Source organism: Halichoerus grypus, chromosome 15 (assembly GCF_964656455.1).
Source record: "Halichoerus grypus chromosome 15, mHalGry1.hap1.1, whole genome shotgun sequence".
In the NCBI taxonomy this organism is placed as follows: domain Eukaryota; kingdom Metazoa; phylum Chordata; class Mammalia; order Carnivora; family Phocidae; genus Halichoerus; species Halichoerus grypus.
This window is the reverse complement of record NC_135726.1, coordinates 16084313-16095570: the sequence shown is the minus strand read 5'-3', so window position 1 is coordinate 16095570 and position 11258 is coordinate 16084313. Positions and strand designations below refer to the sequence as shown.

Sequence of the window (11258 nt, the reverse complement as noted above, 5' to 3'; positions counted from 1 at the left end):
GCAGTATGTTAATCCTGGGAGGGATTTTTTAAAAAGAATATTTAATCATAGAAGACTTTAGTTTCTTAATGCGCCTCTGAAAGTGATTCTGCAGTTTTGCTTGGTAATAAATTTGAGTGGCTTGTAGTCCATCTTGGTTGGATAATTCTTCTCTTTTATTTAAACTAAAAACGTTGAAGGTGGTTATGTGGCCAAAAGAATTTTAATGTCACATCCTGGTACTCTATGTGTTTATACACTAATTTTATTTTATTTTAATTTTTTTTGAATAGAAGTTAAGTTTATTTGGTCACTACAGGTCACTGTTATAAGCTATACATGATACACCTCCCATAACATTGGCTTCTCCCTACCCCTCCACAGAGTCTGAAGAACACACAGCACCTGCAGGTGGGCAGACCGGGACTTGAAATTGTCTGTTCCCCACACAAGCCTTGGGTTCTCAAACCAAACATTGGAGTAGCTTCCATCACTGTTTCTTTAGGTATGAAACAGAAACAATGATGCCTACTCTGTAGTGTTCTTTGAGGATTAAACAAGACGATGTATGTTAAATATTTGGACCATGGTGTGTAATCCGTCCACAAAAGGTGTTACTGTGAAGACTGATGACTGAAGGTAGACTCCATTCCTCCCACAGCAGGGTTCTTACCCCAGGGCCCACTTTTGTCTTGACTAACCTCTGACTGAAATTTAATGTTTTCTTCCACTATGAATGTAGGTAACAAATAACATCACTTTTGAGACTGGTCCAGATGCTGAGCCTATGGATGTTGGGAAGTATTGCTTAGATTTAATGGAAGTTTCTCATTCCCACCTCTTTTTGAAGTGTTGACATTCTACGGCGAAGGTAGGCATATTGTATACACTAATTTTAGCAGGTGTTGCTCATTTGCTGAGCGAGGTGGATTGGGGTATTTGAAATAAGCTAGTGATTAATCTTTGTGGAAGAATAATTATATGTTTATAGACTATGAATAGAACTGCTAGGCATTCTGTCTTTTGTCACACACTTACCCAGTGGCTCATTGGACCAATATTTAGTGTCATGCTAAGATTAAATGAGATAACATGTATAAATTGCCTATCATAGTAGCTGGGGCAATGATGAGGCAACTCACAGCCTTAGGGCTGCCGGAGGCCTCGGTTCTGCCATGCAGCTCTCAATCCCACTGCAAAATGCAAGATTAGGAAACTGCCTCTGTGTCTCCGCTTCTCTAATAAGCACAAATGTTAGAGTTTGGTGGCTAAAAAACACAGTCATTTTTCTTGACATTCTTTGTTTCAATAATGTAAGCAATTTAAATTTTAAGGATTTGTGCTATATTCCCTCATAGGACTAAATGCAGCTATTTTTGTTTTGTACTTTTTTTTTTTTTAAAGCAACCCATAAACATTTTGAGGTTTATAAAATGATCCTAGCCTATAAAAGGTTTCTCGTGACTGTCTAAGGACATAATTTGGTAAAGGATATTTTTCTTTCTTTTTTTTCTTTGTAAAGATTTATTTATTTCAGGGAGAGAGAATGCACGAATGGGGGGCAGGGTGAGGGGAGGAGGGGAAACAGACTCCTGGCGGGCGGAGAGGGGACAGGGGACAGCCCCTGACATGGGGCTGATCCCACAACGCTGAGATCTTGACTGGAGCCGAAGTCAGAAGCTTAGCTGACTGAGCCACCCAGGTGCCCCCCTTTTTCCTTCTTATTGCCAACAAGGGGTGGCTATTTACCTGAAGGCCCTGACTTGCCTCCACCCTTAGAATGTTTTTATTGGTATTAGGTTCTCTTCTTGGCTGTTCAGTCCTCATGCTTGTTTCTCAAATCCTTTGTGTAAATTCGGTCTCTTGTAGTTCATACTGTCTCAATCATTTCTCTCTGTTCTCTGCTTTCTGTGCTGGGTGTCCTAATGCCAATTTGTGGCATTTCAGAGTTTGAACTCTACTTGTCTCTCTTCCCCTCTGTTCTGCTTGGTGCTGGGTATAGATGACTTGACTGGAAGTGTTCCTAAATCTTGGGCCACTGAGAATCAGTCTCTCTCTCTCTCTCTTTTTTTCCTGAACTTTGTTGTCTTAGGCTTACTATAAATAATCTTTATGGCTAGTTAGAAATAGATGACAAAACAGCATGTACAAGATCAACCCATTTCTACAAAAATAATAATGCCTATTAACTGTCATCAGTAGTGATAGTAATGAGTGACTCTGTGGGGGAATGGGCTATTGAGAAATAAATTCCTGCCTTTGATGGAAGAAGGAATAGAAGATAGAGGCCCCTTTGGGGAGCAGCCTTTTGCTTATGATGGCAGAATTACAAGTATTAATATCAAACTAAACTGTAAGTACCATCGTGGCAGGAATTGGGTGTATTTTTCTCACTATTGTTTCCCCAGAGCCTAGCCCAACACCTGCCACATGATAAGCCCATAAGAAATACTTGCTGACTGGGGCGCCTGGGTGGCTCAGTCATTAAGCGTCTGCCTTCGGCTCAGGTCATGATCCCAGGGTCCTGGGATCGAGCCCCGCATTGGGCTCCCTGCTCGGCGGGAAGCCTGCTTCTCCCTCTCCCACTCCCGCTGCTTGTGTTCTCTCTCTCGCTGTGTCTCTCTCTGTCAAATAAATGAATAGAATCTTTAAAAAAAAAAAGAAAAAAAAGAAATACTTGCTGACTGAATGAAATGAAGAAATGAGCCCTAAGCACACAGTGGGACTATTGCATGATACATCCAGCCTGCTCAGATGACTCAGCCCCTTGGCTTTCCTGGAATAGGCACCTTTGACAATGACCTTCAACATCATGTAGTGGCCCCCAAAGATCACTAACATGTCATCTGCTCTAAGCCATATCTTTTGCTAGATAGAATTTTCATACAGGTGTCTGGCATTGGTATTTCTAAACAAAAAGGCTTCTTTTCTGGAAAGGCCTAATGTTATTTGATCAGTCCTGAAGATGGATTGGGGGTATTGGGATAAATGATTTCACCTTGCTCTTACCTCCTCCAGCTAACTCAGGGACTTACTGTCCAAAACATCTTTGCTTCCTGGGATGAGAGAGGCTTGAATATCTTATAGACTGTAGTGAAAGAGTCATAGGAGTGAAAAGCGGTAATTGATGGGCAAGGCTCTGGGCAGGCAGCTGGTGTTGGGGTCAGTATCACAAGTGAGAGGAGGGACACTTTTTCTGGAATCTTCGAAGTCAGAAAATAGACTCTTCCCTGCCTTCATCTGCCACCTTTAATTGGACATCATGAACGAAGGATCTACTTCCTAAATATCTTGAGATCTAGTCCCTTCTCTTTTTCAACTGCTGCTGTCTTGGTTCAGGCTTTCACTCTTTACCTGGACTCCTGTGACATGGTAAAGTGCTGTACTCCTGAGCTATTGTAATACAGCAAAATGCTGTTCTGGACTGTTGTAATATGGTAGAGTAATGTTCTGGACTACTCTGGGAAGTGTCCTTCTTTTCCTCTGTCGAGCATTTACCCTGCTGCTGGAATGATCTTCCCTGTGTATTCTCTGTTTAACCCCCACCCCCAATAGCGACTCCCTATTGCCATCATGATAAAATCCCCAAATCCCAGTGACTTAGCCTGGAATCCAGGTTTTTTGTAATCTGAAGTATACCTACTTTTTTTCTTCTTTAAATTCTAGAATTTTTAATAATTGACAGCATAATGCTCTTTTTTTAATTGAAGTTGACACACAATATTACATTAGATTCAGGTGTGCAATCTGACATGGACTATACCTACTTGTTTAGCTTCATTTAGTATTGTACCCTAGACTCCAGCCATATACCCTAGAACTTATCAGCTCCTTTATCCCTGTACCTTTACCTGTGCTGTTCCTTGAACTCGAAATGTCCTTTGCCCCAGTTCCGTGCCTCTGTACTTGGTTGTGGTAATGAGGTCTTGATGGTGGAGCCATCTTTCCCTGGTGCCTGCAGTACATTTATTGGTTAGAGGAAGTCTGCCTGCTTCTTAAGCTGTTTCAAAGCCAATGCCTTGTTATGGGATATTCATGATGTTTCTTGTTTTCTGTTCTACTTTAAAACATTTGATGATTTTTACAATTCACTTACGAAGTAATATTCCTCGGGGCACCTGGATGGCTCAGTCGTTAAGCGTCTGCCTTCGGCTCAGGTCATGATCCCAGGGTCCTGGAATCGAGCCCCGCATCGGGCTCCCTGCTCGGCAGGAAGCCTGCTTCTCCCTCTCCCACTCCCCCTGCTTGTGTTCCCTCTCTAGCTGTGTCTCTCTCTGTCAAATAAATAAATAAAATCTTTTTTTTTAAAAGAAAAGACAGGATTAAAAAAATACTTCAAATAATTCTCATTTTCTATTTAGCAAGATCTGATATGAGCAGGAATAATTAGAGTGATAAAGTCTAACTGGCACTAGTAAATTTGACTAAAAGCCAAGAGCAGCACAGCCAGGACATTTATGTTCATGTTTAAATTACTCAAGTGTTTAATTGTTTAATTTCAGTTTCAATTACCAAATGCCCTTACTTTTAAAATTAGTCCTTTGAGTATTAGCTGCATGATGTTGTTATTAAAGTTGAAAATCTGCTATTATGGTTTTAGAGGATTATTACAAAGTTGTTGGCATATGTCTTGTTTAATAAATAAGTTTAATTGTGCATGTAATCTGGTAATGTAATAATGATGAATTACATTTTACAGAAATGTAGAATGACTGTTTTTTCTTAGGGTAAAACAAAATTACTTTTTAGGGTTTATTTTCCCGAGGAAATATTTTACTATAAAAATACCTAAGATACCTCTTGCACCATGTAATTTCCCATAAAGGGAGAGACTTAATGGAGATTTAACACTAACAATCCCCTCCCATATAAAAGAGGTTAACAGTAGGGAAATGAAGTCCAACTAACAAGAAAGTGATGTTTATACCTTTAATGCTTTCTCCGTTTGTCTTAGCCCTAGAATCCTGAGAATATGACAGAGTAGCCCATATAGTACATTAGTGTATTTTTATTCCGTGAGGCACCTTCCCGTTTAGATAGGAACTTGCAGCTGCTATTAATGTTAATGAGCTTCTCTAGTCAAGAAAGTCCCTTGAGCTCATCCTGAATCACAGTACCTTGGGCAAAACCATCTGATTGGCATTATATTGTTCATGCTTCCATCAGTTCTAGTTGTCTCTGTTGAATTCTAGGGGGGAAAACAAATTGTTTTAGACCTGTATCTCAGAATATGAAATTTTAGAATTTTAGAACTCAAGTATATATATTTTTTCTAGATGATTTTGGTCTCTCGGTTGATTCTTAGATGAAGTCTTTGCGTCGAGAAGTATTGTTTAATTGACGTTTGCCTTCATTTGGTGGGTGAAGAAATGGAGAGATTTTTTTTTCATGTTTTGTATAAGATTGCCTAACAGAGAAAAGGCTAAAATCCAACTCCAATAATTAAAAATTCAATTGATAGATTACTAATTTGTTTTCACATATTGAGAGGAGATTGAATGTTTTCAGAAATCTTGGGTATAAGTTTATGATGGGTCCGTAGAATGTTAAGCAACTAAAAAATAAGGTAATTATTACCTCTAGGGCAAACAACAAGTTGCACTAGAAATTACACCATGAGGCTCAGCTGTAAACAATATTTACACGATCATGTTACTTTAAACACTGATTATTGATTTAACAAAAAATAATACAACTGTGTTGGGAAGATGAGGTAAGAGGAGTTTGTGTGTGTGTGTGTGTGTGTGTGTGTGTGTGTGGTGGGGGTAGTGGTCTGTAGTCTGTTCTATTGGCAAGGAGTCTGGTTTAGGTGGGCTAATGTTTGTAAACATCTGGGATGAACAGTGGAAAAACAGATTCCATACTCGATGAGGAACCTTAAGAAAAACTAATCATAACCAGCTGTGGCAGCACTGTTGCCAGCCCCACCCCCATTCTGTCAGCCCACCTGCATTTGCCGCAGCTGTGGTCGGTCCCGGACACGTGGGGCTTCTCACCTTAACATCTGCCACCCGAGGGCTTGCTTTGGTGTTGCAGGAGTTGGGCTGGGCCCAGGCGCAGCCTCTAAGAGTGGAGTTGGTTCTGTGCTCAATCCTCAGCCAATGAGGGATGGATGTTGGTAGGTAAATGCCCCAGTTCCCTGTGCTCAGGTTTGTAGGTTCTGAGTCGTGTGCCGCAGAGTGGCTCAGATGGATCCAGCAGGACTGTGCTCTGGGTGTCTGTCAGGTATCCTGCTCCTGGTTATGGCTTATATATGGCTTTTTTTCTTTCCCCCACTTCCTCACTGGTCCCTTCTGGGACCACTTTTCAAATAAACTATCTGTAGTTTTTTTAAAAAATTATTTATTTGAGACGGGGAGAGAGAGCACAAGCAGGAAGGAGGGTCAGAGGGAGAGAGAGAAGCAGACTCCCATCTGAGCTGGGAGCCTGACACGGGGCTCCATCCCAGGACCCTGAGATTATGAACTGAGCTGAAGGCAGACGCTTAACCGACTGAGCCACTCAGGCACCCCACTACCTTTAGCTTTATGTCAGGATCTGCTTTGGGGGAAACCCTAAGATACCGTCACATAGATAAAAACTTGGAATCTGCCTCCATGGGTTTTTAAGTCTAACAATCCTCCATGTGGGTTTTCCTTGCTTAAACACAGAAATGACTTCTCTTTGAATTTAGCTTTAAGGAAATAAAATCAACTTTTGGTAACAATTTTGGATTGATTTGTGAAGTATGGTGTTTTTGAGGTCATTTCTCACTAAAAAAAATACTGGGGGGCGGCGTCCCTGGCTGGCTTGCTGGGAGGAGCATGTGACACTTGATCTCGGGGTGTAAGTTCAAACCCCATGTTGGGTGTAGAGATTACTTAAATAAAACTTAAATGCTAGAGGAAAAGTGCTGGTAAATATACCCTTTCCTTTGTCAGTTTTCTTTGATACTTTAATTCAATTTTTTTTCTTTTAAAAATGTTTTAGAATTATCTCAAACTGTTAATGGACCCAGAAAGTAAAGTGATAAATTTTTCTAGAAATTTGCAAAGATGCAGAAGTGGTAGCATGAGGTGATAATGCAGTAATTATTGCCTAAAAAAGGTGAGAAAATGGGTGAGAAAAGAGTTAATTCAAATCTCCATGAAATAGGAAAGAGGCTACAATATTGGTAAGGATTTCACCTGCTCTGTTTTTCTGTTGTTTAATCTCCTTTATATATCTTGAAACACAGAACTGTTTTCATTTGCATGTTTTGTGGCCTTTGTGTATGTATGTGTGCCCACCATTGCAAACCCAAAGTTACTTTCAGGTTTTGAGAGTTGAAAATAATTGAAACTGAGCACATATGCAAATAATTTTGATTTTTGTAAGACCATCAGTGGCGATTTGAGATTTCTTTGGTGATGCTGGAACTTTTGAGCAGGATGGGCGGGCATGATAGTCAAGTGGAAGATCATGACGTTTGAACTCGAGGCCCCATCTTAGCCTGTTCCTAACTATGTACACCTGGGCAAATGTTATTTTCTCATCTGGAAAACTACTTTGTAAGGTAGTTACACAGATGAAACGAGATGATGCATATGAAGTACTAAATAGAGTGGCCTATACCAGAGTTCCATAAATGCTAACGTAGTGTGAGGCAGAAATCTTGAAGTAATCTGAGCAGGATGGATATCTCCCATTTCTATTTATGTATTAGCAACTCTAATTTTTGAAGAAATGTGGTTTTCAGTTTATAACTTTGCATGGGAGCTTTTCAGACTTGTTCATTTAGTGTACCAACCTATTAATATTTGTTACATGGTTTAGGACTAGATGTTTCAAGAGGAGAAGTGAAGTATGGATTTTTCCCTCAAGTTGTAATTTCAACTCTGGTATCCTTGCCAAAAATACTTTGGCTGTGGAATTGGTATTCCAAGTAACAGCATATGTTTGATCTACCCCATTCCTTTTGAAAACTCACTCTTGGCCCAGCACCAGGATAAGTACTTTATTTCAGGCTTCTCCTGGATATTGCATCTTAGTCCCTAAAATCTTTAAAGTGGCTCCCAAAACCTAACTTAGGCCCCTGTCATTTCAGGGTGCCACATGGCTTACTTTCGGGGTAGTGTCATACTTGAGAAAACAGTTTAGTTACTAACAGTAATTAAGGTATTAAAAATTGATCCCAATACAATTATTCCTTTCATAAAGCATGTTGAGTAATGCTTACCACCTGATGAGTGCTTAAACCTAGTAAGCTTCATTCTTAGGCACTTCTCCCATTATTTAAGTTATATACTTAGCATAAGTCAAGTCTGTTCTCAAGTCTATTTATGTCAGTTATATTTGGTATTATAACTGCAATGTAGTTACATAAATTATGTAAATTTATGAACTATGAGTATGTAAAAGTTTTCTTTGAAATTACATCCAATACTTTAGGAAAACTCAAAGGCATCCTGCTAGAAAAAAAAACAACTGTCCGATTAGATGTTTAACATTGGAAAATATAAATTAAAACTCTGAAAGTGTTCTGTTCTTAGATTGATGAGCAAGTGTCTTTGCATTCTTGTTGTACTTTGAGCAAACTGGAAATCAGACAGTGTATTTTAAGGGTAGCTCATGTAAGAGAAGTGTACTCCAGTTGGTGGAGTTACACCGAAAGTCTTGTTATTTTATTTTTTTAATCTAATTTTTTTTTTTAAGGGTCTTAGCTAGAGTGCAAGTGTGAGCGGGCATGGGTGAGCATGAGCAGGGCGAGGGGTAGGGGAGAGGGAAAGGGAGAAGCAGACTCCCTGATGAGTCCAGAGCCTGTGGGGATCCCAGGACGCTGAGATCATGACCAGTCAGACACTTAACCTACTGAGCCACCCACGTACCCCCTTGTTGGTATTTTATAGTAAAAATAGATGGCTTGGATGGTGGGGAAAAAATCAGATGTCCACACATTGGGCAGCAGCAAAAGAAAATATTAATTGAATGATTTGTTGATGAGTAATCATTTATCAGAATATTTTGTGGATGAATATTTTTCAATATTGATAAACGGTCCCAAAGTGGAAGGTGTTGCTTATAAAAACAATGATCTGAAAGTAGAGTATGTGTCATCAAGTTGGAAAGAAACAACACAGCAGTGGCCTGCCCCTGGAGCTTAAAAATTTGCATTTGAGGTTATTGATCAGCAAATCCTAGAGCATTTAAAAGTATGAATTGTTTGTCTTCACTGGTTAACTACAACTCAAAGAATAAGGTGTGGGTGAACTCTGGACGAAGAATCTGTTTTTTATGAAGTTGTGTATTTTTTGAAAAAAACTGTGCCTGAAGAAAAAAAGGTGTTCATTTAGCTATCCTTTACATCCCAATTTTTAGGACAAGGTAGGGGATATAAATACCTTCCTGTTCCTTAGCAGATAAAATAACATCATTGATCTAGTCAATGATGGGTTGAGTATTTCTGAAATCAGTGTAGAATAATACAAGTGAAAATTTTTGACTTTTAATTTGGAAACAATTGAAGATAAAAATGTAGCTGAGATAAAATTGAGTCAACAACATATTAGATAGTATTTATAATATTGGAGTAAAATAGTTCCCAGTTCAGCTTATACTGCATTTTAGGAAACCAGACTAAACTTGACAACTGCTGCAGAAAATCCAAGTGTTGAAGAAGAAAATAGAGGACTTGGTGTATTAGCTAATCTCAAACAAATCAAGGGTTCTAGTAGATTTTTTTTTTTTTAAGGAAGATTGTATACAACAGAAGATTAAGCATGACAATTTGTTGGAGAATGAAATTGTGAGTGATGTAGAAATCGTTCATGCCAAAACAAAAGATGGAGCTGAACATTAAGGAAAAGATAAAAACAAATCCAGAGGCAAAAATGACTTGTTGTGGCCAAAAAATTGCCCCTTTACAGTATACAGGATCACAGCCTGAATTGACCCTCAACAATGTGGTACGTAAACATGGAAGAACGACATTGAAAAATAGTTTTCCATCCTTAAATTTTATTAGATGAGTATATTTTAAGCTGAAATAAAATGTTCATTATGATTTTTAAAATTGTGCTTTAACCATTGAATTTTTTTAAAAAGTTAACCTGTCAACAACCAATGCTGAGTTAAATAGAATTTCTATTATATTCTTAAATATCTAAGTTTCAATTACCACTTCTGGGTAGATTCTTAAATTGTATTGAGTAATAAGGATTGAAACTGGAATAAAGTGTAATCTTTTTAGTGTGGAGGGGGAGTTGAGAGGCATCCAGAGTCAGAAGCCATTCCCTGCCCCTCCCATACCCACCTCCCCCACATCTTCCAAATGACACAGTAGTTTGTTCATAGGCCAAGAGCAAGGTGACTGTCGAGGTGGGTAAGTGACCTGAAGCTGTGATTCTGACCCACATTGCTTAGACTGCACTGGGACATTTCCTACACCAGTTAAATAAGTACATACCGGTAGACTGGGGAACTGAAAGCCGTTAGGATAGTCCCAGAGTTAGCCTCATGGGATAATCTGACTTAGCCATTAACACCACACATCCCCTAACTGCAGTCCCACCTTCTTCAGCTGCAGCTTTGCCGTGTTACCAACAGGTGAAGTCAGGAGTGGTGGCAATTTTGTGGGCTAATAAAAATTATTATGGGATTATAAAACTATCTACATGGAAGGCTTTTATGTGCTTCTGTTTTAGTTACACTTTTTTTCTTCCTATTTTTCTCCCATCACCCTTCGGCTATTACAGAGTTGAGGGAATCCCTTGTGGATTGTGTGAGCTTCAGAGGAATAAAGCAAACAGAACAGTGAACATTGGTTCACTGTTCTTACTGTCTACTTGAACACCCACCAACTGTTTCCTTTTCACAGTGAACAGGCCTTAATATGCATCACATTACAAACTACAGGGCTTCAATTAAGTGATTCAATCACTTTGTTTTGGTCATTATGCAGAATTGACAAAGTTTTCCTCCCGCTCCCAGAAATTGCTGATATTCCTTTGGGAGAGCTAAATAAAGACACTGTATTAAGAGGAACGTTAAGAAACCTGACAAATGAGAACATCAGACAGCAGAAGTCAGCACGTGTTCAAAGGAAAGTGACTACAACTTCTGTCACTGCATTTTCAGAAAATCTTGGATGATTACTAAAATGTTCACATATTTTCTAATGTGTTCTTCTCACAACATGATGGACTTTAGGAGGCATGCTTGTGGGTGTAGTGGGCTTTTCTTTTATAAAAGATCTGAATCAAAAGACAGTTTCTAAGGTTTTTTTTTTTTTTTGGTCTTAAAAATGTAATATTGAAATATTG

The 11258-nt window shown here is 39.1% G+C and overlaps 1 long non-coding RNA gene across 1 annotated transcript in view; it reads left to right on the top strand.

Annotated features, from left to right (window-relative positions):
- The first annotated feature begins 405 nt into the window (after window positions 1-405).
- Window positions 406-11258, top strand: part of LOC118522012 (uncharacterized) — a 60654-nt gene continuing 49801 nt past the window's right edge. Inside the window, exons 1-3 of the long non-coding RNA XR_013444324.1 lie at window positions 406-618; window positions 722-850; window positions 9689-9902. This is a non-coding gene — a long non-coding RNA (uncharacterized LOC118522012). The remainder of the gene's footprint in view (window positions 619-721; window positions 851-9688; window positions 9903-11258) is intronic.